Source organism: Cololabis saira, chromosome 2 (assembly GCF_033807715.1).
Source record: "Cololabis saira isolate AMF1-May2022 chromosome 2, fColSai1.1, whole genome shotgun sequence".
Lineage (NCBI taxonomy): Eukaryota > Metazoa > Chordata > Actinopteri > Beloniformes > Belonidae > Cololabis > Cololabis saira.
In genome coordinates, this window is record NC_084588.1 from 44,309,237 (window position 1) to 44,336,506 (window position 27,270).

General features: G+C 39.9%; 1 protein-coding gene across 2 annotated transcripts in view; it reads left to right on the forward strand.

The window, feature by feature from the left end:
• The window catches only part of cd276 (CD276 molecule), a 122,779-nt gene extending 96,079 nt beyond the window's left edge, over positions 1-26,700 (forward strand). For both annotated transcript variants that reach the window (XM_061746251.1, XM_061746252.1), the window contains exon 8: positions 25,754-26,700. The gene's annotated coding sequence lies outside the window, so the exon portion shown is untranslated. The remainder of the gene's footprint in view (positions 1-25,753) is intronic.
• Positions 26,701-27,270: the final 570 nt, after the last annotated feature.

Below are 27,270 nucleotides of genomic sequence, written 5' to 3' on the forward strand. Positions count from 1 at the left end.
ATTCATTACAAATCAACTGAAATATTGCAAGCCTTTTATTATTTTAATATTGCTGATTATGGCTTAAAGTTTAAGATTAAGATTCCCAGAATATTCAAATTTTTTGAGATAGGATATTTGAGTTTTCTTAAGCTGTAAGCCATAATCAGCAATATTAAAATAATAAAAGGCTTGCAATATTTCAGTTGATTTGTAATGGATCCAGAATGTATGACATTTTTGTTTTTTTTAATTGCATTACATAAAAACACAATATTCTAATTTTCTGAGACAGTCCTGTATATATGTTACATGAGAATAGGGTCGAACCATCATCTTAAAGAACAAATTATGGTCAGACAGAATCTTGAATGATTGTCAGACACCACTTAAATCTTTGAAATCTAATCCAATTCTAATCATGCCATGCTCACCTGTGGCAGTAAAGTGATGGTATGGGATTGTTCATGAACATGCAATGGCAGTGTGCCCAAAAATGAGCTCAGCTGACCACCTGCATATACTGAACCAGGATTCTCCATGATGGCTCAGGCATTTTTCAAGATGACAATGTCAGAATTTATCAGGGTCAATTTCTGGAAGAGTTGTTCAGGGAGCAGGAGACATCAATTTCACACATGGAGTGATCACCACAGAGTTGAGGACTTTTCTTAATGTGCTGCAGAAGACTTAACGCACTGGTCCAATTCTCTCAACATTAGTATAAGTTCTTTAAATTAATGTAGCTGTGGGAAAAAATGTGTTTTGCCTTTGCATAATTTGAACAAAACGATGCACAGTGAGTACATAGTTTATTGAAACCTGACAGGTTGTACAAAGAAATATAAGACTTTGTAATGTCATATTGGCCAAGCAGTTTATATTAGTTGGTATCCTGAGACCACACTTGTGGGTCGGGGGACGTATGCATTAAAAAACACCGGTCAGCATTGACATAGTATGTGGGGAAAATACGAGTTTAATGATAAGAACTTCACATGGAAGTTTTGGTGCTGAAGAGGTTTAAAATGAAAATATGAATGTACATAACATACCAAATACCAACCCAGTCTCACACAAAAACGTACCCTGCCTACGTTGGTCCAAAGTGCAAAAACGTAGAGGGGCTACAATATTAGCCCTTGAAATGTATAACTGTTACGTTTTTTTAGCCCTTAAAACGTATAACTGTTACATTTTTCTGCCGATTCGTTTTGCGCCCAAGTCACGTGACTTTTAAGATTCTGGCCGTGATACCAACAAACACGGTGGACATTTTTCATTTTTGAGTGAAGAAAATCAATATTTTGAGTTAGTTTCTGCATAGAAATGCGTTTTGATTACATTTCTAGCAATACATATTTCACTTTCATAATATTCACTCAGTAAATGTATATAATCTCTTGCTTGCTCGTGGTTGCAAGGTTTTTTCAGATCTCGTCAGAATAATGTAAATCTGGATCGTTTTAAAAACGTGAAATGGTTACATTTTTGGTTGCTGTACACGCTGTGAAGAAAATCAATATTTTGAGTTAGTTTCTGCATAGAAATGCGTTTTGATTACATTTCTAGCAATACATATTTCACTTTCATAATATTCACTCAGTAAATGTATATAATCTCTTGCTTGCTCGTGGTTGCAAGGTTTTTTCAGATCTCGTCGGAATAATGTAAATCTGGAACGTTTTAAAAACGTGAAATGGTTACATTTTTGGTTGCTGTACACGCTGTGAAGAAAATCAATATTTTGAGTTAGTTTCTGCATAGAAATGCGTTTTGATTACATTTCTAGCAATACATATTTCACTTTCATAATATTCACTCAGTAAATGTATATAATCTCTTGCTTGCTCGTGGTTGCAAGGTTTTTTCAGATCTCGTCAGAATAATGTAAATCTGGAACGTTTTAAAAACGTGAAATGGTTACACTTTTGGTTGCTGTACACGCTGTGAAGAAAATCAATATTTTGAGTTAGTTTCTGCATAGCGTTTTGATTACATTTCTAGCAATACATATTTCACTTTCATAATATTCACTCAGTAAATGTATATAATCTCTTGCTTGCTCGTGGTTGCAAGGTTTTTTCAGATCTCGTCAGAATAATGTAAATCTGGAACGTTTTAAAAACGTGAAATGGTTACATTTTTGGTTGCTGTACACGCTATGAAGAAAATCAATATTTTGAGTTAGTTTCTGCATAGAAATGCGTTTTGATTACATTTCTAGCAATACATATTTCACTTTCATAATATTCACTCAGTAAATGTATATAATCTCTTGCTTGCTCGTGGTTGCAAGGTTTTTTCAGATCTCGTCAGAATAATGTAAATCTGGAACGTTTTAAAAACGTGAAATGGTTACATTTTTGGTTGCTGTACACGCTGTGAAGAAAATCAATATTTTGAGTTAGTTTCTGCATAGAAATGCGTTTTGATTACATTTCTAGCAATACATATTTCACTTTCATAATATTCACTCAGTAAATGTATATAATCTCTTGCTTGCTCGTGGTTGCAAGGTTTTTTCAGATCTCGTCAGAATAATCTAAAACTGGAACGTTTTAATAACGTGAAATGGTTACATTTTTGGTTGCTGGACACGCTGTGGAAAAAATCAATATTTTGAGTTAGTTTCTGCATAGAAATGCGTTTTGATTACATTTCTAGCAATACATATTTCACTTTCATAATATTCACTCAATAAATGTACATAATCTCTTGCTTGCTCTGGTTGCAAGGTTTTTCAGATCTCGTCAGAATACCCTGGCTACGTTGGTCCAAATGCAAAAACGTAGAGGGGTTACAATATTAGCCCTTGAAATGTCTGTTACATTTTTCTAGCCCTTGAAATGTATAACTGTTACATTTAAGGAAAAATAAAATTGCTGCCATTTCTTTGATTCTCGGTCTAAATTGCAATATTTTAAGATAGTTTCGCCATGAAAGCAGATTTTATCATATTCATAGCAAGAAATATATTTTGGTTATTTTACCCTCATTTAATGGATCTTATTGACGGAAATGTATGAACCATGTGCTTGTTTTACTTCCTTTGAGTAATAAAACCACCAATTCTCTTGCATGGCCCCGTTATTAAAATATATGCCAGGCCCAGTGCTTAATTTCTAAAGTGGGAGGTCCCGGAGCGCAGACGATGAGTGGCTCTGGTGCGAGAGAAAAAAACACACACACACACACACACACACACACACACACACACTGTTGAACTGTCCGTTTTGACGTTAACAGCGATTTTCACAATGATATCTGCAACATTTCCTAAGGCAGAAACACCACTGTATCATTGTTAATTACACAACATTAGTGGGTTAATTTCCTGCAAACCAATTTTCATGTTTTTCCCTTCGATTGTGAGAAAAAAAAGAGTTGTTTCACGCTGAGAGCATCATGCCAGCCAATCAGAATCCTGGAAAAAACATCAACAAATGACACGTGTAACTTCCAGGCTGATTTATGGTTCCGCATTACACCAACGCAGAGCCTATGGCGGAAGTGATACTAGTAGCTGATTGGCCGATATGTGATCATCATCATCATCATCATCATCATCATCATCACCATCATCATCATCATCATCATCATCATCACCATCGCTACCACCATCATCATCACCATCACCATCATCATCATCATCATCAGTCAATTCAAATTGCACGTGCGAGGTCCCGTTCATCGCTGCTTGCAGCTTTAATTTATATATAACTATTTTAACATTTCTAAACACAAAAACACGAAAGTGTCCTTGATAATTCAATAATACAATAGGTTCATGTTAAGGACATCCGTTTTAATTAGTTCTCCTTCGATTATGAGATGTTATTAATGCTCAGTAGACACAGGAGGTTTGTTATGTATTGTTATGAGGCCTATTTCGTGTCTATTTTTGAACAGTTCACTAATGCTTTGAGCTAGGAAGCTGAAATTCTAGACTCTGTATCAAGAGGTGACTTTCATCCACTGTGCGGATTTTCAGATCTGTGTGACCTTCGGAAGTGTCAAAGGTCACCCTGTCTGTTGCTTTTCGGCCTGCTAAGACTATTTTGTGTCTTTTTTTGCATAGTTCACTAACGCTTTGAGCTAGGAAGCTGAAATTCTAGACTCTGTATCAGGAGGTGACTTTCATCCACTGTGCGGATTTTCAGATCTCTGTGACCTTCGGAAGTGTCAAAGGTCACCGCGTCTGTTGCTTTTCGGCCTGCTAAGACTATTTTGTGTCTTTTTTTGCATAGTTCACTAACGCTTTGAGCTAGGAAGCTGAAATTCTAGACTCTGTATCAGGAGGTGACTCTCATCCACTGTGCCGAGGTCCAGACCCGTGCGACCTTCGGAAGTGCCAAAGGTCACCGTGTGTGGTGCCTTTTTCGTGCCTTTTTTGTGTGTTTTTTGAATAATTCACTAACGCTTTGAGCTGGGAGGCTGATTTTTGACTATGTTGCAATGCAGAAGGCCCTTTGCTAGGATATTTTGGTCTTGTGGCTGTACGACTTCCACAGAGCTAGTTGGCATTGCAGAGGGTTTACAGAGTTGAGACTTGGTAAGCCCAATTTAAGCCCCATATGGAGGCCACAGGTCAAGTTTTACTTGGTTTGGTCAAATATTGTGGCAACGGTGTCCGTTCGAATGTTGGAAAAGGTGACGTTTCAAAGCCCCGCCCATCGAAAAGTACAGGTCTGATCTGCACCAAACTAACGTCTGTCTGATCAGGGGATGCCCCCGAACAACATATAAAAAATTCAGACTCCTAACTAAAGGCGTTAGTGAAATATGCAAAAAAAGACACAAAATAGGCCTGTTCCATTAGTCAGGAGGCTCTCAGAGCTAGAGGTTTCTACACCCTCCTAACCAGCCAGAACGTTTTAGAGGAAACACTGTTGCAGAAGTCATAGAAATCTGAATTTTTTATATGTTGTTCGGGGGCATCCCCTGATCAGACAGACGTTAGTTTGGTGCAGATCAGACCTGTACTTTTCGATGGGCGGGGCTTTGAAACGTCACCTTTTCCAACATTCGAACGGACACCGTTGCCACAATATTTGACCAAACCAAGTAAAACTTGACCTGTGGCCTCCATATGGGGCTTAAATTGGGCTTACCAAGTCTCAACTCTGTAAACCCTCTGCAATGCCAACTAGCTCTGTGGAAGTCGTACAGCCACAAGACCAAAATATCCTAGCAAAGGGCCTTCTGCATTGCAACATAGTCAAAAATCAGCCTCCCAGCTCAAAGCGTTAGTGAATTATTCAAAAAACACACAAAAAAGGCACGAAAAAGGCACCACACACGGTGACCTTTGGCACTTCCGAAGGTCGCACGGGTCTGGACCTCGGCACAGTGGATGAGAGTCACCTCCTGATACAGAGTCTAGAATTTCAGCTTCCTAGCTCAAAGCGTTAGTGAACTATGCAAAAAAAGACACAAAATAGTCTTAGCAGGCCGAAAAGCAACAGACGCGGTGACCTTTGACACTTCCGAAGGTCACAGAGATCTGAAAATCCGCACAGTGGATGAAAGTCACCTCCTGATACAGAGTCTAGAATTTCAGCTTCCTAGCTCAAAGTGTTAGTGAACTATGCAAAAAAAGACACAAAATAGTCTTAGCAGGCCGAAAAGCAACAGACGGGGTGACCTTTGACACTTCCGAAGGTCACACAGATCTGAAAATCCGCACAGTGGATGAAAGTCACCTCTTGATACAGAGTCTAGAATTTCAGCTTCCTAGCTCAAAGCATTAGTGAACTGTTCAAAAATAGACACGAAATAGGCCTCATAACAATACATAACAAACCTCCTGTGTCTACTGAGCATTAATAACATCTCATAATCGAAGGAGAACTAATTAAAACGGATGTCCTTAACATGAACCTATTGTATTATTGAATTATCAAGGACACTTTCGTGTTTTTGTGTTTAGAAATGTTAAAATAGTTATATATAAATTAAAGCTGCAAGCAGCGATGAACGGGACCTCGCACGTGCAATTTGACTTGACTGATGATGATGATGATGATGGTGATGGTGATGATGATGGTGGTAGCGATGATGATGATGATGATGGTGATGATGATGATGATGATGATGATGATGGTGGTGATGATGGTGATGATGGTGATGATGGTGATGGTGATGATGATGATGATGATGATGATGATGATGATCACATATCGGCCAATCAGCTACTAGTATCACTTCCGCCATAGGCTCTGCGTTGGTGTAATGCGGAACCATAAATCAGCCTGGAAGTTACACGTGTCATTAGGGCCCGAGCACTTGCAGTGCGAAGGCCCTATTGTATTTGCAGGAATTTTTATTATTATTAGGGCCCGAGCACTTGCAGTGCGAAGGCCCTATTGTAATTGCAGGAATTCTTCTTCTTCTTCTTCTTCTTATTGTTCTGACAAAAGGAAGGCCTTTTTGCCCCCCTAAACGTGCCCAAAAAGTCACCAAATTTTGCATGCAAGTCAGGCCTGGCGAAAAATTTGATATTTAATGGTTTGCATTAATGGGCGTGGCAAAATGGCTCAACAGCGCCCCCTTGAAAACTTTGTGCCTCAAGCCCCACAATGCGGTTTGTCGTACATGCACGAAAATCGGTACAGACCTGTATCATGGCGCAACTTAAAGAAAAGTCTCTGGGCGTCATGTCGAGAAACCGAACAGGAAGTCGGCCATTTTGAATTAATCGTGTCATTTTGGCGAAATTTATGCCTTCCTTCGGCAGTTAATACGGCCCGAACCGTAACGTGCACCGAGGTGTGTTATACATCAAAATGTGCGTCTCCGTCCTCCGACACCACGCATTACTTTTCTCTTTCAAAAGCGTTACCGTGGCGACGCTAGACACCAAAAAGCGTGCCCACCCTTCATCTGATTGGTTCAGACAGAAAAAACTTTGCGCCTCAAGCCCCATAATACGGTTAGACGTACATGAACGAAAATCGCTACACACCTGTATCAGTACACAACTTAAAGAAAAGTCTCTTGGCGCCGTGGCCGAAACCGAACAGGAAGTCGGCCATTTTGAACATTCTGAATTAATCGCGTAATTTTGGAGCAATTTATGCCATTCCTTCGAGAATTAATACGGCCCGAACCGTATCGTGGACCCAGATGTGTTATACATCAAAATGTGCGTCTCCATCCTGCGACTACACGCATTACTTTTCTCTTTCAAAAGTGTTACCGTGGCGACGCTAGACGCCAACAAGCGCACCCCCCCTTCATCTGATTGGTCCATATTTGATAGTTCCCCAAAAGGCACCAAATTTGGCACGCAAGCCAGGCCTGGTGATAAATTTGATATTTCATGGTTTGCATTAATGGGCGTGGCAAAATGGCTCAACAGCGCCCCCCGGAAAACTTTGTGCCTCAAGCCCCACAATACGGTTTGATGTACATGCACGAAAATCGCTACACACCTGTATCATGGCACAGCTTAAAGAAAAGCCTTTTGGAGCCATAGCCGAAACCGAACAGGAAGTCGGCCATTTTGAAATCTGATTGGTCCATATTTGATAGTTCTCCAAAAGTCACCAAATTTTGCATGCAAGACAGACTTGGCGACAAATTTGATATTTCATGTTTTGCATTAATGGGCGTGGCCTAACGGCTCAACAGCGCCCCCTAGAAAACTTTTCTCTGCCATAACTTTTGAATGGTTGGACATAGGAAGTTGTGGGTGGTGTCATGGGACTCTGTATGGAGTCCTTGAGCTTCGTCTGCCTTAATTAGCCCCGCCCCTTCTTCTGATTGGTTGTCCCGATTTTCTGCTATAACTTTTGAATGGTTTGACATAGAGAGTCGTGGGTGGTATCATCAGATTCTGTATGGAGTCCTTGACCTTCATTGGCCTGAATTAGCCCCGCCCCTTCTTCTGATTGGTTGTCCCGATTTTCTGCTATAACTTTGGAATGGTTTGACATAGAGAGTCGTGGGTGGTGGCATCAGATTCTGTATGGAGTCCTTGACCTTCATTGGCCTGAATTAGCCCCGCCCCTTCTTCTGATTGGTTGTCCCTTTTTTCTGCTATATCTTTTGAATGGTTTGACATAGGAAGTCGTGGGTGGTGTCATTTCTGATATGCTTATGGGGGGCGGTGGCCTTGAGTGCGAGGGCCCGTTCATCGCTGCTTGCAGCTTTAATTATTATTATTTTCCTGACAAAGTGAAGGCCTTTTTGCCCCCCTTAACATGCCCAAAAAGTCACCAAATTTTGCACCCTAGTCAGGCCTGGCGAAAAATTTGATATTTAAAGGTTTGCATTAATGGGCGTGGCAAAATGGCTCAACAGCGCCCCCCGGAAAACTTTGTGCCTCAAGCCCCACGATACGGTTTGACGTACATGCACGAAAATCGGTACACACCTGTATCATGGCGCAACTTAAAGAAAAGTCTCTTGGGGTCATGTCGAGAAACCGAACAGGAAGTCGGCCATTTTGAATTAATCGTGTCATTTTGGCGAAATTTATGCCTTCCTTCGGCAGTTAATTCAGCCCGAACCGTAACGTTCCCCCAAGTGTGTTATACATCGAAATGTGCGTCTCCATCCTCCGACCCCACGCATTACTTTTCTCTTTCGAAAGCGTTACCGTGGCGACGCTAGACGCCAAAAAGCGCGCCCACCCTTCATCTGATTGGTTCAGACAGAAAAAACTTTGCGCCTCAAGCCCCATAATACGGTTTGACGTACATGAACGAAAATCGGTACACACCTGTATCATGTCACAACTAAAAGAAAAGTCTCTTGGCGCCATGGCCGAAACCGAACAGGAAGTCGGCCATTTTGAACATTCTGAATTAATTGCGTAATTTTGGAGCAATATATGCCATTCCTTCGAGAGTTAATTCAGCCCGAACCGTATCGTGAACCCAGATGTGTTATACATCAAAATGTGCGTCTCCATCCTGCGACTACACGCATTACTTTTCTCTTTCCAAAGTGTTACCTTGGCGACGCTAGACGCCAACAAGCGCACCCCTCCTTCATCTGATTGGTCCATATTTGATAGTTCCCCAAAAGGCACCAAATTTTGCACGCAAGCCAGGCTTGGCGATACATTTAATATTTCATGGTTTGCATTTATGGGCGTGGCCTAACGGCTCAACAGCGCCCCCTAGAAAACTTTTCTCTGCCATAACTTTTGAATGGTTTGACATAGGAAGTCGTGGGTGGTGTCATGGGACTCTGTAATGAGTCCTTAAGCTTCGTTGGCCTTAATTAGCCCCGCCCCTTCTTCTGATTGGTTATCCCGATTTTCTGCTATAACTTTGGAATGGTTTGACATAGAGAGTCTTGGGTAGTGTCATCAGATTCTTTATGGAGTCCTTGACCTTCATTGGCCTGAATTAGCCCCGCCCCTTCTTCTGATTGGTTGTCCCGATTTTCTGCTATATCTTTGGAATAGTTAGACATAGAGAGTCGTGGGGAGTGTCATCAGATTCTTTATGGAGTCCTTGACCTTCGTTAGCCTTAATTAGCCCCGCCCCTTCTTCTGATTGGTTGTCCCGATTTTCTGCTATAACTTTGGAATAGTTTGACATAGAGAGTCGTGGGGAGTGCCATCAGATTCTTTATGGAGTCCTTGACCTTCGTTAGCCTTAATTAGCCCCGCCCCTTCTTCTGATTGGTTGTCCCAATTTTCTGCTATAACTTCGGAATGGTTTGACATAGGAAGTCGTGGGTGGTGTCATGGGACTCTGTAATGAGTTCTTAAGCTTCGTTGGCCTTAATTAGCCCCGCCCCTTCTTCTGATTGGTTGTCCCGATTTTCTGCTATAACATTGGAATGGTTTGACATAGAGAGTCCTGGGTGGGGTCATCAGATTCTTTATGGAGTCCTTGACCTTCATTGGCCTGAATTAGCCCCGCCCCTTCTTCTGATTGGTTGTCCCGATTTTCTGCTATAACTTTTGAATGGTTTGACATAGGAAGTCGTGGGTGGTGTCTTTTCTGATATGCTTATGGGGGTGGTGGCCGTGAGTGCGAGGGCCCGTTCATCGCTGCTTGCAGCTTTAATTTGTTGATGTTTTTTCCAGGATTCTGATTGGCTGGCATGATGCTCTCAGCGTGAAACAACTCTTTTTTTTCTCACAATCGAAGGGAAAAACATGAAAATTGGTTTGCAGGAAATTAACCCACTAATGTTGTGTAATTAACAATGATACAGTGGTGTTTCTGCCTTAAGAAATGTTGCAGATATCATTGTGAAAATCGCCGTTAACGTCAAAACGGACAGTTCAACAGTGTGTGTGTGTGTGTGTGTGTGTGTGTGTGTGTTTTTTTCTCTCGCACCAGAGCCACTCATCGTCTGCGCTCCGGGACCTCCCACTTTAGAAATTAAGCACTGGGCCTGGCATATATTTTAATAACGGGGCCATGCAAGAGAATTGGTGGTTTTATTACTCAAAGGAAGTAAAACAAGCACATGGTTCATACATTTCCGTCAATAAGATCCATTAAATGAGGGTAAAATAACCAAAATATATTTCTTGCTATGAATATGATAAAATCTGCTTTCATGGCAAAACTATCTTAAAATATTGCAATTTAGACCGAGAATCAAAGAAATGGCAGCAATTTTATTTTTCCTTAAATGTAACAGTTATACATTTCAAGGGCTAGAAAAATGTAACAGTTATACATTTCAAGGGCTAATATTGTAACCCCTCTACGTTTTTGCATTTGGACCAACGTAGCCAGGGTATTCTGACGAGATCTGAAAAACCTTGCAACCAGAGCAAGCAAGAGATTATGTACATTTATTGAGTGAATATTATGAAAGTGAAATATGTATTGCTAGAAATGTAATCAAAACGCATTTCTATGCAGAAACTAACTCAAAATATTGATTTTTTCCACAGCGTGTCCAGCAACCAAAAATGTAACCATTTCACGTTATTAAAACGTTCCAGTTTTACATTATTCTGACGAGATCTGAAAAAACCTTGCAACCACGAGCAAGCAAGAGATTATATACATTTACTGAGTGAATATTATGAAAGTGAAATATGTATTGCTAGAAATTTAATCAAAACGCATTTCTATGCAGAAACTAACTCAAAATATTGATTTTTTCCACAGCGTGTCCAGCAACCAAAAATGTAACCATTTCACGTTATTAAAACGTTCCAGTTTTACATTATTCTGACGAGATCTGAAAAAACCTTGCAACCACGAGCAAGCAAGAGATTATATACATTTACTGAGTGAATATTATGAAAGTGAAATATGTATTGCTAGAAATGTAATCAAAACGCATTTCTATGCAGAAACTAACTCAAAATATTGATTTTCTTCACAGCGTGTACAGCAACCAAAAATGTAACCATTTCACGTTTTTAAAACGTTCCAGATTTACATTATTCTGACGAGATCTGAAAAAACCTTGCAACCACGAGCAAGCAAGAGATTATATACATTTACTGAGTGAATATTATGAAAGTGAAATATGTATTGCTAGAAATGTAATCAAAACGCATTTCTATGCAGAAACTAACTCAAAATATTGATTTTCTTCACAGCGTGTACAGCAACCAAAAATGTAACCATTTCACGTTTTTAAAACGTTCCAGATTTACATTATTCTGACGAGATCTGAAAAAACCTTGCAACCACGAGCAAGCAAGAGATTATATACATTTACTGAGTGAATATTATGAAAGTGAAATATGTATTGCTAGAAATGTAATCAAAACACTATGCAGAAACTAACTCAAAATATTGATTTTCTTCACAGCGTGTACAGCAACCAAAAGTGTAACCATTTCACGTTTTTAAAACGTTCCAGATTTACATTATTCTGACGAGATCTGAAAAAACCTTGCAACCACGAGCAAGCAAGAGATTATATACATTTACTGAGTGAATATTATGAAAGTGAAATATGTATTGCTAGAAATGTAATCAAAACGCATTTCTATGCAGAAACTAACTCAAAATATTGATTTTCTTCACAGCGTGTACAGCAACCAAAAATGTAACCATTTCACGTTTTTAAAACGTTCCAGATTTACATTATTCTGACGAGATCTGAAAAAACCTTGCAACCACGAGCAAGCAAGAGATTATATACATTTACTGAGTGAATATTATGAAAGTGAAATATGTATTGCTAGAAATGTAATCAAAACGCATTTCTATGCAGAAACTAACTCAAAATATTGATTTTCTTCACAGCGTGTACAGCAACCAAAAATGTAACCATTTCACGTTTTTAAAACGTTCCAGATTTACATTATTCCGACGAGATCTGAAAAAACCTTGCAACCACGAGCAAGCAAGAGATTATATACATTTACTGAGTGAATATTATGAAAGTGAAATATGTATTGCTAGAAATGTAATCAAAACGCATTTCTATGCAGAAACTAACTCAAAATATTGATTTTCTTCACAGCGTGTACAGCAACCAAAAATGTAACCATTTCACGTTTTTAAAACGTTCCAGATTTACATTATTCTGACGAGATCTGAAAAAACCTTGCAACCACGAGCAAGCAAGAGATTATATACATTTACTGAGTGAATATTATGAAAGTGAAATATGTATTGCTAGAAATGTAATCAAAACGCATTTCTATGCAGAAACTAACTCAAAATATTGATTTTCTTCACTCAAAAATGAAAAATGTCCACCGTGTTTGTTGGTATCACGGCCAGAATCTTAAAAGTCACGTGACTTGGGCGCAAAACGAATCGGCAGAAAAATGTAACAGTTATACGTTTTAAGGGCTAAAAAAACGTAACAGTTATACATTTCAAGGGCTAATATTGTAGCCCCTCTACGTTTTTGCACTTTGGACCAACGTAGGCAGCGTACGTTTTTGTGTGAGACTGGGTTGCAAATACATATTAGTTTAAGCCTGATAGGCATCTAATGGCCCTTTTGCACTAGTACCACCTCAGTTCGCTTCTACCCGCCACGGCCCCGTCTTGCGGGTAGAGTCGCTCCAAGCAGATACTTTTTCTGTAACCATTCTGGTGAGGTTCTAACCGGGCTGAGCCGGGACTATATCCGACGTCATCACATTACAGGCAGCTGATTGGATCAGGAAGCGGGAGTCAGAGCGAGAGCGACTGGCGGCTCGCGGCGATTTTATTATAAAGCGCAAACGTCTGTTTGGTGATCCAACTCTGAGGTGCAGATGTTCATAAACCTGGTGGCTGACGAGAGAATTAAAAAAGGGATGTAGACGGGCTGTTTTTACTCATCCGCTCGCGGCTCCAGCTGATTTCTGACTAGCGCCGACATGAACAAAGGTGTTGCGCAAACGCGTACGTCACAGCAGCTTCACCCCAACCTGCCCACTTCTCACCTGGCTGTGGAAAAACAAACGGGGACAAAACGGGTGGAGCTGCGCCGAGCCGTGTCGGGCTGATTAGGTACTAGTGCAAAAGCGCCATAAGTAACCAGAAAAGGACAAAAATTTATTGTGTAATTAGAACCAGGGAACTGGGCCACTGTACTGATATTAGGGATGGGAATTGATACGATTTTTCCGATTCCGATTCCGTTTTCGATTCTGCTTAACGATTCGATATTCTTTATCTCTTATCGATTCTCATTTGGAAAAAAGGAGAACAAACGATTTTAGCATCATCTTTGTTTTATATCTTTGTACAAAAATATACAAGTGAGGTCTTAAGACGCCCCCAGCCTTGGGCTCCTCAATGGTGCCAGGGGGTCTCCACAAGATTATTTGTAATATAAAATATGTATTTAATATAAAATAATACTAATAATAATAATAATAATAATAAAGTAAATATTCTTCTGTAGAAATTAACTAAATACGAATGTCCAGTAACAAACCACAAACTTAGTCACTGCGTGGTGACATTCATCTATTCTGGCCTGATACTCTTCCCTGCCTTGATGAAAGGAGAAGCTAGCGGTAGATGCTCTTTAACTTCTCCCATAGATGAGCTGACGAGCTGCAACTGTCCGCCGGAGCGCGCACGGCTCTTCCTGCCACACTCCGGCCGACTCCGCGCTGCCAGCGCATAAGCCGGCCGAGCCGTAACAGTTTCCTCCCTTTGGTAAAATGTCCACATTGCAAGTATTGTCGCCATGTTGTCATCCTTTTTGGTAAAATTTAACCAAACTTTTGAGCGTTCATGCCGCTTTGTCCCCATCTTTTCCTGCTGGGCGCGAATGCGCATGTTGCGACATCATTCGCACCCACTGGAATCGATAAGGGAATCGTTTGCAAAAAAGGCAAACGATTCCAAGGAATTGAAACACTGGGAACCGGTTCTCAACAAGAACAAGATCCTTATGGGTCACCGAGGTTACCCAACAGTTACTAACATGTTTCTTCCCCTGTTTTTTCATAGTATAGCTTCCAGTAGTATAACTTTTCACCACATGTTTAACAACACAACTAGAAGCAACGAATACAGAAAAATCTTTATTGGGAGAAAAAACAGAGGATGATGCAGAAAGATTTGTTTGTGGGCATCTTGTTATGTCACACACTGTCTTAAGATGAAGTGGCATTGCATGTACTGTAATGGTGACAGAGACGTTGGAGCGAGAGATGGTGGTAAATAAGTGAATTAAAAAGTCAGTTCCAGTCCTCCAGGCCACTGGTGTCCGACAGTATGTTAAATGTCAATATCCTTTCCTCAAATTTTCCAGAAATCACCATTTAAGGTCTTCACAGTCAGCTTTATGTCTCTGGCCAACTGTGACAGCCCAAGATTTCTGGTTATGTTGGAGAATTCTGGGGCCAAAAAAGTCGATCTAGGCCTCATCTTGAACATAAGACCTTCCTCCAGAAAGCGTCTTATACATCTACGTGGTGAATTGAAAGCGACTCATCTCATGGGAGACAGATATCTTTATAAGTAGCATGGACAATGAAACCCAACTGCTTCCTCAGCAATGAATTCAACCCCTTTGTTCATATTTTACAAGAATATTATAAATTCCTTTGACTCCTTATATATGTTAAAGGAACCTTGGCCTCCCTGGAGATGGCTGCAAATGAGAAGAGAATAAATATTCAAAGTCAGATATGAAGGGATGAAGAAAACTCAGTGAAATGAGGAGCAACATGGGCAATCCCATTCGACTACCTGAAGACTTCAAATTAATTCAAATAAGAGAGCAGATTGCCATTTTTAAAGATACAGGTGCAATTAGTGCTACATAATGGTTCTTTTGCAGCTCCTCTGGCAGAGATGTGAAATATAGATTCAATTCACCTTTCTATATTCAGTTTAACTCTGGCTTGTCATTCTAATAATACATGTCATTGTTAAACTACTACCGGAGCTCAGGCTCCGCTGTGTCATGGTTTTCTTTTCACAATCATTACTCACTATGGGTGGCACTTATTGAGGGGATAGAGAGGAAGTAAGAAGTTGGAATATGATCTAATGTAGGTATATTTGAAAAGAAAAGGTTGGAAGAGTAGAGAAGGACAAGAAGACTCCATAGAGGAGCTCCAGCACGTCAGCAGGTGAAGATCAGCAGACACTAATGTCAGAACTCTCTCCAGGGAGCTGTGGTATCTTAAAGGGGAGTTTGAGTCACTATTCCAATATCTCTAATCTCTGCATTATTTATGCTTTTGTCTCAGCTATGTATCAGCAATTTTCCCCGTTCAGGCTCCTTTTCCAGTACGTCTCCTGTGATGGAATAGGCTGCAAGGACAATACCCTTTGAGGGAAGCCAATAACCGAATATAGTAGGTCATATTGATATTAGGAAACTATGGGATGGACAAGTGTGCTGCGCAGCAGCCTCTGCATCCTGTGAAAACCTTGGCAAAATATATATCTTTAACAAAATATTGTAGCGATAAATAAAATACTGAAGGGAAGAAAACGATTAGGCTCCACTTTCTTTTTCAAATGTTTTTACCTTTATGCTAACTTTTCGAATATGAAACTGGCAATATTGGAGCCGTGGCAGGAGTTGCACAGTCACTGAATCACTGATCAATGACAGCTAATGAACGCGGCAGGAGTTATGCTCCGTTTGCCTCTCGACAGAGAGCTGCCTTCTCAAGAGAGCTCCTTCTCTGCTGTTTTTGCCAGAAAAGCACAGGAGCCTTCATTGAAACCAACTGCCTCTGGGCTCAATTAACTACCATAGTTTAGTCACATTGCAGATGAGAGACTGCATAAGATCAGCAGTGTGTTGATGCTGGAGAACATGAACACATTAGTGTGTGCTAGATACAGACAACTGGACATTAGGTAGTAGGGGTGTAACACTAATCTCACGATACGGTACGATACACGTTATTGAGGTCACAATAACGATACGATACGATATTATAGCAGTATTTTTTTAACAACCTTGAATGAGGAACATATGACTGGAAAAAATGGTCTTTTATTTGAAAGACACAAAATACAAAACAATGCTGTGCGTTTGCCCTATTGTTACAGTTTGTAATGCTTTATAACTGTTTAAGTTTTAAAGAGAAAGCCAGGCCAACCATTTTCCACAAACTGAACTAAAAGTAAATGTCAGGTTTGCCTTATGCATCTTCAGTTTCATACAAGTACAAATATTTTGCCACAAACTGAATAGTTTCTCTCATGTATAATTTTCTTTTTTTCTTTTCCAGAAATGTAACAACTAAAATTAAATAAATAAATAAAAGTAAATAAATACACACAATTTTACATCATAAAAAGATTGATTCACGCTCACCTTATAAGTGTAAGAGGAGATTTACTTTTGTTAAGAAGGTTATTTTGGTAATTCAGGGTTCATTATTTTATAAATATATTCTTTATATTCTGATATAAATCAGGGACTATAATGACACTAGTCAGTTTATCTGTAGTGATTAGTCTGTTTTAGATTGGGCGGAGTGATACGCCACAGTACGGCACTAGGTGCTGTGTTGATGTTCTAAAATCCTACACTGTTGAGGGACATTAAAGTACACTCGAACTCAGCAGAAGTTGTCCCCGTGTTTATCCTACTCACGACCCCAAAAAGGTTTAAATTAATAAGGTAAGGCTTAACTCTACACCAGCCTTACATAAGTAAAGGTTCAGAGCTCAAAACAGGACCGCAAAACGGTACTAGTTTCTTCTGAGAGGAGTAAGATTTTGGTCCGCGGGTCGAGGCGCGGTTGGATGCGCGTTACTAGTCAACACAATAGATTAATATTAATAACCCAATATCCCGATACAGTTTGTCACCTCAACGACACGTTTCGTGACGTTTTTGTATCGCGAAATTTCGTGGCACGATATATTGTTACACCCCTATTAGGTAGAATTAGGAGATACCGGTACATACTGTAAGCAATGCAAAGAGTGATAAAAAGAAAAATAAATCCACAAAACGGCAGTCGCAAGCAAAATAAAGCATGACCTCAGTAATTAAAATACACATAATCTGCATGAGGTAGGAATCATAGGAACAACAGATAAAATTCAAATATAAACAATAAAAAAGTGGCATCGGATCCTGCGTTGCTGTTACACAACGTTGCATGCATACAGTAATACGAGCTGCTATGAACACTTGAGTTTGCAGCAGAGTCAAAGCAGCACATGTGATATGTTTTATACTGTTCATGCTGAGAGCTCCATGGTGATGACATGGTTTGTTTTGTGTTTGGTCACCGGGCCAAGGCCTTTGTCATAGCAGATTAGCATCACTTAATATTCTTTGCTCAAGCTGTTCTCTATCTGTTTCTCTGCCTTGATTGGCGAAGAGACTTTGTCTGAAAATGATCAAATCCAACCAATATTTGATGTTTTTGTCAACAAGAAAAAGAATTTCCTCTTGAGTTTCCTCTCTTCACATTTGAAATGTTTTGTTTACGGTAAACAAAAAATGATTAGGGTCCAATTTTTAAAAGTAATTAATTAAGTCTTCTTTTAAGAAGTAGAGGCTATTTTTGGATGGACCCCAGGATATTGTTTACAAAGGTACTGGCTATCAAAGAGAATATGTTCTGCACCAGTGGATTTGCAGATGGCATAAACCTAAACGCTGAACAACCCTCCCACTGTGATGGGAATATGCAGACATGCTGCCCAGGACTTTCATGTGCAGCTTTCTGAAGTGTGCACACGTTCCCGTACAACTTCAGAAAAAGTTGCAAATACCCAGACAGATGGAGTTTAAACATTAATTTCTCAACATGCAGTCTTTATTTTAAAGATTACCTAATGAGGTAAGGTAGACCATGATCAAAGGAAAAGAACAAATTATTAAAAATCAAGTTCTGAAAAGTGATTCTGTTGAAATGCTTTTGATAACATCGATGTGATGATGTGAATGTGGACTGATAGCTTGATTGTTTTATTACCAGAGGGCATACGTCCTGTTTATGCTTTCAAAGTTATCATTTTTTTAATCATCCCCTCAAATTATCAGTGTATTAAATTTCACTTTATCTCAAAGAACCTGATTCATCCATTATTTTATTTTTATCTTGTTGTCTGTCATTTCCTCCCTTGCATTTTGTGTTTGACACGGGCAACAACGCGGTTCAAAACGGCACTGTAGTATGAGTAATACAGTGTAATGGGCGTTTTTACACATCTCAAATCCACTTTACTTTTAACTGTTTGAGTGAGAGATGTCACAGTTCCCCCATCTCTGCCCATCTTGTGTTATGAGGTGACAGTCACCTTCATGCTGCATCAAGGAATAAATCAATCACAACAGAGGTGAGAGGGATCCCTGGCATGTCATCCCGTGTGACTAAATATTCATTCAGCATAACATGCTGACAAAATAAGTGCTGTAAGGAAAATGATTGACTCTCATGTTGAGCTGGCCGGCGCCCCAGTGTGAGTGGAGAACAAACAGGGACTCTTTTTTTTTTCTCAGCCCTCTATCTTCATACTGCTACCTCGCCTGTAGGGTTTTCCACAGGAGTCTCTTCAAATGATACTTTAGAATGTGCTGAAGAGTCGAGATTAATGCACTTTCACATCCCACCCAGGCTATAGGGGCAAATAATCTCATAATTAACACCAGGGGGGCTGCAGAGTGCCTTTAGAGAGAGGCTGGGATTGGGTTACTTCAATTGAAACATAGAAGGGGGGGAGGAAGCTGATAAAGGTGTAAGATTTTTTGAGCATGATATATGCCGTTGCTTTGGAATAACAGTGTGGCAACAGAATGACCTGTCAGACATCTCTGTCTGGCTTATTGTTATTGGGATAAAGTGGAAAGGCCTCCAGCAAGAGCTGCTGCATTACTCCATCATTCACAGTGATCATTGTTATGTGTTGAGACCCATGTGAATTATCACGACACGTGACTCTTTGTTTTTTCTTTCTTCCTTCTCCCAAGTCCTGCACACGCCTGCCCCTGTAGAGTATATGCAGTATTTTTAAAACGGTTCTTAGGCTATATCCACATGTAGAAACAATGCTTATAATTTCAAAAACATTATTCATAAAGGATATGTGTCAGTAAATGTGTGCGTCCACTAGGAATGGGTGAAATTTTACCGTTCACGATAAACCGTCAAAAAAATTCCCCACGGTAAGAATTTGTCATCTCGCGGTAAAAACGATAAATTCCCGTTGATGACGTTTTTGTGTAAAGCTGATTTATGGTTCTGTGTTAAATCGATGCACAACGTACGGAAGGAAAGAAAGAAAGAAAGAAAGAAAGAAAGATATGAGCAAGAAAGATATGAGCAAGAAAGAAAGAAAGAAAGAAAGAAAGATATGAGCAAGAAAGAAAGAAAGAAAGAATGAGCAAGAAAGAAAGAAAGAAATGAGCAAGAAAGAAAGAAAGAAAGAAAGAATGAGCAAGAAAGAAAGATATGAGCAAGAAAGAAAGAAAGAAAGAATGAGCAAGAAAGAAAGAAAGAAAGATATGAGCAAGAAAGAAAGAAAGAAAGAAAGAATGAGCAAGAAAGAAAGAAAGAAAGATATGAGCAAGAAAGAAAGAAAGAAAGAAAGAAAGAAATGAGCAAGAAAGAAAGAAAGATATGAGAAAGAAAGAAAGAAATGAGAAAGAAAGAAAGAAAGAAAGAAAGAAAGAAAGAAAGAAAGAAAGAAAGAAAGAAAGAAAGAAAGAAAGAAAGAAAGAAATGAGCAAGAAAGAAAGAAAGAAATGAGCAAGAAAGAAAGAAAGATATGAGCAAGAAAGAAAGAAAGAAAAAAAGAAAGAAAGAAAGAAAGAAAGAAAGAAAGAAAGAAAGAAAGAAAGAAAGAAAGAAAGAAAGAAAGAATTTAATTTAATTGGTGTAGTTTAGTAGTATTTAGTATCTTTTAGAGCAGTGTTTTGGGGGCTCCAAAGACTGAATGTGGTGATAGATTTATAGTTGAAAAGGTGGAGTTGAATTGGTATTTTTTTATCGTCATTTTTATCGTTATAGGGATAAATGCCAGAAATTATCGTGATCATTTTTTTAGTCCATACCGCCCATCCCTAGTGTCCACAGGAGTTTACTCAATCAGCCTGAGAACCCTGTAAAGAACATGCCAGGCCTGTTAGTGGCGCCGTGATGCTGTGATGGAAACAAGCGAAAACAGGCGGAAAAACATTAGGAAGAAAAGGATGCTGGGACTGAAGATGAAGTGGATCAAAGTGAGCAAGATGAGTCTGATGGCGAAGAGGGAAAGGCATCAGACCATGAACACCCCGAACCCTCAGAGCAGGATGGAAAAAAAGATAATAATAAAGTGCTCTAAAATATCCCCGTAACTCACAGTAGAAGCTCTTTTAACAGCAAATTATCACATTGCACATAAAATCTGTAAACGGAGATTATCGCAGCAAGTACGAGTGACGTGTATGCTGCAAACATTTCAGAAATGTTGCGTAGAGGCAGTAACGACGGAGCCATGTAAAAAGGAATTTTCAAATCTTTCCACTGTAGAATCTGGTTTCAAAAACGATCGTTCAGACCCCCAAAACGGTGGCTGCATGTGGATGATACGCTGGATTTATTAAATACATTTGTGTTGAGGCCTTAGCTTGTCTTTGTGTGGATGGGGCCTTAGTGACTGCTCTATTCTACAGAGACGCATGTAGTGTTTTACTTTACTCACAGAGAGCTAGGCGAGTATTACGAACATGGGGTTCTGTGTCCATGGTTACCATGGTTACAGGCCAAGCAGTCCCTATGCAAAAAGCGAGCGAAAGTCAGATTTGTTCCAGGTAGGAGTTGGACTCTGTCAGGGCTGCCTTTTATTACCAATATTGGTAGATCACTTTTGTAAACAGCCAAAGGGTGCCAGGCCTCTGATTTTGTGGTCCCAGGAAATCATCTCATTTTTGCAGATGATGTGGTTCTGTTGGCATCATTGCTCCTCCACATAGAGCAGAGCTAAGCTGGTTCAGGTTTGCCTCCTAGACTCCCTGCTCGGGAGGCATGTCCACCTGGAGGCAGAGCAGAGCACTGAGGGATTATTCCCAGTGTGATCAGTTACATCCTTCAGTTTAGGTCTTCTAATACAGTGGTTCCCAACCTTTTTTCCTTGGAGCCCCCCCTACTTGTGTCTAAGACCAGCCGGGCCCCCCGACCCGTACGTACTGGCACCAAAAAAGTGATTTGTTACAAATCTTTAATTGAAAAAATGAACATTAATTATGTTTTTGTGATACATTTCTTTTTGGTTTATCCTGTATACATATGACTTTGTCTTTCTCACCTTCATTTTGTGTCACCAATGTATAAAATACGCACAGAAAATAATTGCAAGGACATAAAATAATTTCTGAAAAATGTCTCTTTTGATATGAGCGCAAACATTTTTAACATTTTTCCTTTAACAACCTGTCGGAGTAGTAGTATGATTAAATGTTGAATAATGATATAATAATAAGTTATTATGTTTTTATCCTGCTAAATAACTTAGAAATATATTTTGGTCATTGTAAAATACTACGTGGGTTTATACAGACTTGGATTACTGTATTCCATTAGGTGTGTTATTATTTTTTATTTATTTAACATGCGCAAATATAATTTTTACAACTGCATATCCTCAAAGCAGACAAAGTTTTGCGCCCCCCCAGAGATCTCAGGCGCCCCCCCAGGGGGGGCCCGGACCCCAGGTTGGGAGACACTGTTCTAATATACAGTGTCTTTGGGTTGAGCATGACTCCAAGCACCTCTTGCTTTTTCAGATTAAACATTTTGATGCTTCATTTTCAGCATCAGCTACTACTGATGTATTTAAAACTGCCCTAATAAACAGTAAAAACCTTTTTCTTTTTTTTTCCCAGACAACTCTCAGTCACTTTAAATAATCTGTATGACAAAGAACTGAAAACAACCTTAACTGCTTAGCAGAAATGACGTACCTTAAATGTGAGGCGTCAGAACAGCCATGACGGTGTTTGCATTTATTATTATATATTGATATATTGTTATTATGTATTAGTTAGTTGCATCAGTTTTTTATTCTTAAGAATGTAGTGTATACTCACTTTTGTTTATGTAACCAACTCCATAATTAACTCGCAGCACTTTACTATATCTGCTGCCGTGCTTGTAGGCTTAGACCCTACAGTGCCGTTTACTTGAAGGCAACACATTTACTTGCATGGTTAAGCCTAATAACAATAACCTTTTTATATTCTTTTCCGCACTGATGAGACTAACCGCTATTTAAATATGTTTCACAACCCCACCATTTGTGTCCCGCACGACCCATGGGATCTTATTCCACTGCAGACTCCACTTCCACTAGGCATTTGCATAAATGTAAATGTGTCCTTAAATGCAGATCTGTATACCCTCTATGAGGAATATACATTATACTTCCTAATTGTCCATTTGTGTGCAGAGAACCGCCATGATGTGGTTGATCATTTGGTAATGCTCTTTAAGATTTAGCAGCTTCCTCATTACTCTGACTTTGTCTTCAAGGTTACTCTAAATCATTTACTTCTGCAGTGTGATGCCTGGCGTTAGTGTTTGATAGTAACTCTGATTGTTGCTGTTGTTGTTCCCGTCAAAGTAAAAAAAAAAACAGAAAAGAAAAAAAAAACTTTAGCAATCTTCGTTATAATATACCACAAATATAAACTTTTTCAAGGGGAGAGGTTACCAGTGGGAAGCCTGGAATATTTCACTCACATTTCAATGTAAATGAGACAGAAATGGGCACATTGTGGATTTCGGACGCTTCATTAGGTTGAATCCACTTTTGCCATTGTATCTTTCACATGAACAATTTTCTATAGCCTCAGTAAATTAGTGTGCAATCTCATGTACCGGTGGTAAATGAACCTGTCCATCAGCTTGTGTCCATCAGCAGGTGTTCAGGAGGAGGAGCAGTTCCATCCTGCCACGGCGCCTTCAGATCCTCAGACAGCGAGAAGCTGATTGTTGAAACCTTCAGTTGAATCTGGCCAGTAGAAGATTTAGACATGTATACAGGACTGTCTCAGAAAATCTGAATATTGTGATAAAGTTCTTTATTTTCTGTAATGCAATTAAAAAAACTAAAATGTCATAAATTCTGGATTCATTACAAATCAACTAAAATATTGCAAGCCTTTTATTATTTTAATATTGCTGATTATGGTTTACAGTTTAAGATTAAGATTCCCAGAATATTCTTTTTTTTTAGATAGGATATTTGAGTTTTTTTTAAGCATGATCAGCAATATTAAAATAATAAAAGGCTTGCAATATTTCAGTTGATTTGTAATGAATCCAGAATGTATGACATTTTTGCATTACAGAAAATAAAGGACTTTATCACAATATTCTAATTTTCTGAGACAGTGCTGTATAATGTCTGCCTCTGCTGCAGATGTGCACCCGGCCTTTCAGTGAGACTAGATGTCTTTAATTTCACCCCCGACCTCTTGACTAAACAGCTCACACCACTCAATTTTGAAATATGCATCTTAGTGCTGTCCAGGGAGACAAAGGGATTTGAATGTGATGAAAAACATATGTCAAAATAATGGTGTGTTCATTTTGTCTGATGGATTAGTTGACAAGTTGGATTGCTTCCTGACAGGGAGCAAATGGAAGCGGCACTGCATTTTCAAATGCTTCCTAAAGCAGATATTCTTGTGGCAAGCTCTGTAATTTGCCAAGATTGCTGTTATTCAGAATGACAGACTCTCTAACTGTATCGGTTTTTGTTATGACATTTTGAAGCAGTTAGCAATCCCCTCAGGGTTTTCATTTAGGATTTATCCACATCACACTGGCTGTCGTGTGTAAAATGTAATAAAAGGGTGATAATGAGCACTCGCTACGTGTGTGAGCGACGAGCAGCTAGCTAGATGAACTATTTTTGTACGTCACATTATCAATTACAAAGTGGGCGCATCAAACAGGAGAAAACACATGCTTTCCGAGCGTGTTACAGCGTAATCTAAGGCAAAGGAAGACTCTCGACAGGTGCAGGCAGTTAAAGTCAAAGTGAAACACGCAGCACAAGCAGAGTTTCATCAGAAGAAATTAAAGCTGTTCTGATGGGCGACTTTACAGTATTCATTAAGAACTACAGCTGCATACTAGGGATGGGCGGTATGGACTAAAAAATGTATCACGATAATTTCTGGCATTTATCCTGATAACGATAAAAATGACGATAAAAAAAATACCAATTCAACTCCACCGTTTCAACTATAAATCTATCTCACTCTCAGATCCGCCATGTTTGTTACACAAAAACGTCATCAACGGGAATTTATCCTGTTTTCTTTCTTTCTTTCTTTCTTTCTTTCTTTCTTTCTTTCTTTCTTTCTTTCTTTCTTTCTTTCTTTCTTTCTTTCTTTCTTTCTTTCTTTCTTTCTTTCTTTCTTTCTTTCTTTCTTTCTTTCTTTCTTTCTTTCTTTCTTTCTTCCTTCCTCTTTTTTCCCTTCCTTTCTTCTTTCCTTGTTTTCTCCCTTCCTTCCTTTTTCCCTTCCTTCCTTTTTCCCTTCCTTCCTTCCTTCCTTCCTCCTGCTCTCCCCTCCCTCCCTCCCTCCCTCCCTCCCTTCCTTCCTTCCTTCCTTCCTTCCTTCCTTCCTTCCTTCCTTCCTTCCTTCCTTCCTTCCTTCCTTCCTTCCTTCCTTCCTTCCTTCCTTCCTTCCTTCCTTCCTTCCTTCCTTCCTTCCTTCCTTCCTTCCTTCCTTCCTTCCTTCCTTCCTTCCTTCCTTCCTTCCTTCCTTCCTTCCTTCCTTCCTTCCTTCCTTCCTTCCTTCCTTCCTTCCTTCCTTCCTTCCTTCACGTACGTTGTGCGTGGATTTAACGCAGAACCATAAATCAGCTTTACACAAAAACGTCATCAACGGGAATTTATTGTTTTTACCGCGAGATGACAAATTCTTACCGTGGGGAATTTTTTTGACGGTTTATCGTGAACGGTAAAATATCACCCATTCCTACTGCATACAGCCATAGCTTACCGACGAGACTAATGCAGCCAAAAACTCAGCGTTTAAGCATATAGCCAGCTACATTGCTTTTAAAGGCTTCTGGTAGGAGAGCAGCGTGTGTGAGATAATTAAATTCCACCCAGCTTAATTCAAAGTGTTTAATGATGCAGGGTGAACACTTTTTCAGTGCGCTAGCCGTGGGGTTGGTCCACAGAGACACTTAAAAGAAGGTGTCTTGATTTACAAAGACTTGTGGCTTGTAACAGCGTTGGGAGCAACATATTCTTATAGGTGTAGCCGTTAATTTTGCGATCAGAGTTTATAAACTTTTTCACACTTTTCTTCGTCAGCGCTTATGTTTGTGGGTTATGTGTTATTGTGATTGCCCTGCGGTGTGTATTTTTCAAAGCTAAGCATTTTCTTCCCACAATGAATGACCCGAAGGCAAACGCACCATATTTTTGTCTGTTTCCAGGAGCCGAGGCCGGAGAGTCGGGGGAGGGAGGAGATGAGTTTGCCACGTAATCCCCATGCCACCTATCCATCAACCTGGAGACTATTTCCAGCATCCCCTGCAGAATGCCAAAGCCTTGCTGAGCAGAAGATGAGTCCATCTTCTTTCAAAGACGTTTTTCCCTTAAAAACACACAAACACATCACGTGCCGTTATTTTTCTAATGATCTTTCCCCCAGCCCTGTCAGCGGACGGTCGTGAGTCGTGACAGTGAGCACACGCAGCTGAGTGAGTTGTGTCCCGTGCTGTATGCAGAGCAGAATCCCCCGTTTGAAAACCACAGGATGTGACAGGATCCTTTCTCTGTCACTGACATCCCTCTGTATGGGTTGTGATGGGAGATGTGCCAGAGATCTGCTGTCTGAAAGGAAGTGAGACACTTAAAGAGATGACCCTGACTCAGTTGCCAGAGAGAGAAGGGGGGGTTGGGGCGAGCTTGGCTCTCCTATTACTCCAGGTCTCGCTAATTAGCGTCTGTCACTGGAGTAACTTGTACCTGTCAGTGTGTGCTGCTTTCCTATATTCAACAAGTTGAGGAAATTGAAATTGAATGCCAGCTAAGCTCCAACACACTGCAAATGGTGCATGGGATACACCCTAATTTTCTCACTGACCTGACAGCCTTACATGTAAGAGATGGTTTTTAACGAACACAGACTATGTCAGCATTTTTTAAATTTTCCTTTTTTTTTTTCTACTTTTTTTTTTTTTTTCTACAACTGCTTCGGAAAGTATTATCTACTCATGCCTGGTTTTACGTGTTATTTTACTGCATTTTTTAAAAAGTGCTTAAGCAAGTCCTAGATCTTTATGTCCATGTATGAATACCAAAGCCATTTGTGTGAAATAACCCACTGCCTATTTAGATTAAAGAGACATGGTGAAACTGCCTGGCCATTGGTAATTATTGGTCTTGTTCCCGGGCTCACTCTGTGTTCATTCAGGCAGAGCCCGGTCGACTTCATTACAGGCCATTCTTCTCCTCTCCCACAGGTTTAACCACGCTGTTCAAATTCATCCTTCCACACTGCACATTAGGTGGTTTATCTGTCGACTACACTGTTCTACCTAACAGGTATAGCATGAGTTACGGTCGTAGTAATACAAATATTTAATTCACATGCAGATCACATCTGACAGGCTGAATCGCTCCCAGTTAGACGCCGTCCTGTTTTAGGGTTAATCCCTCTCTGTTTGCGGATGCTCAGTCATCCCAAACATTTTACTCGTTTTGAATAATGGATTTTCTCCGTGATTGTTGTTGTCATGTGATATCGCTGGCATGCATCAAGTCTGATTTGTGTAACTCTACCTCCCCGGCACAGCCAGCCACAGGAACACACACGCACACGCTGTGTTCTGGGTCTAAGCCAGCTGAGACTGTTGATAAAACCCCAGGTTATGCCCAAACGCACAGATCTCTCTGTACAGTAGCCCTTGACCTTCCTCTGTGTCCTTCTGCCCCAGAAACCCGTCTG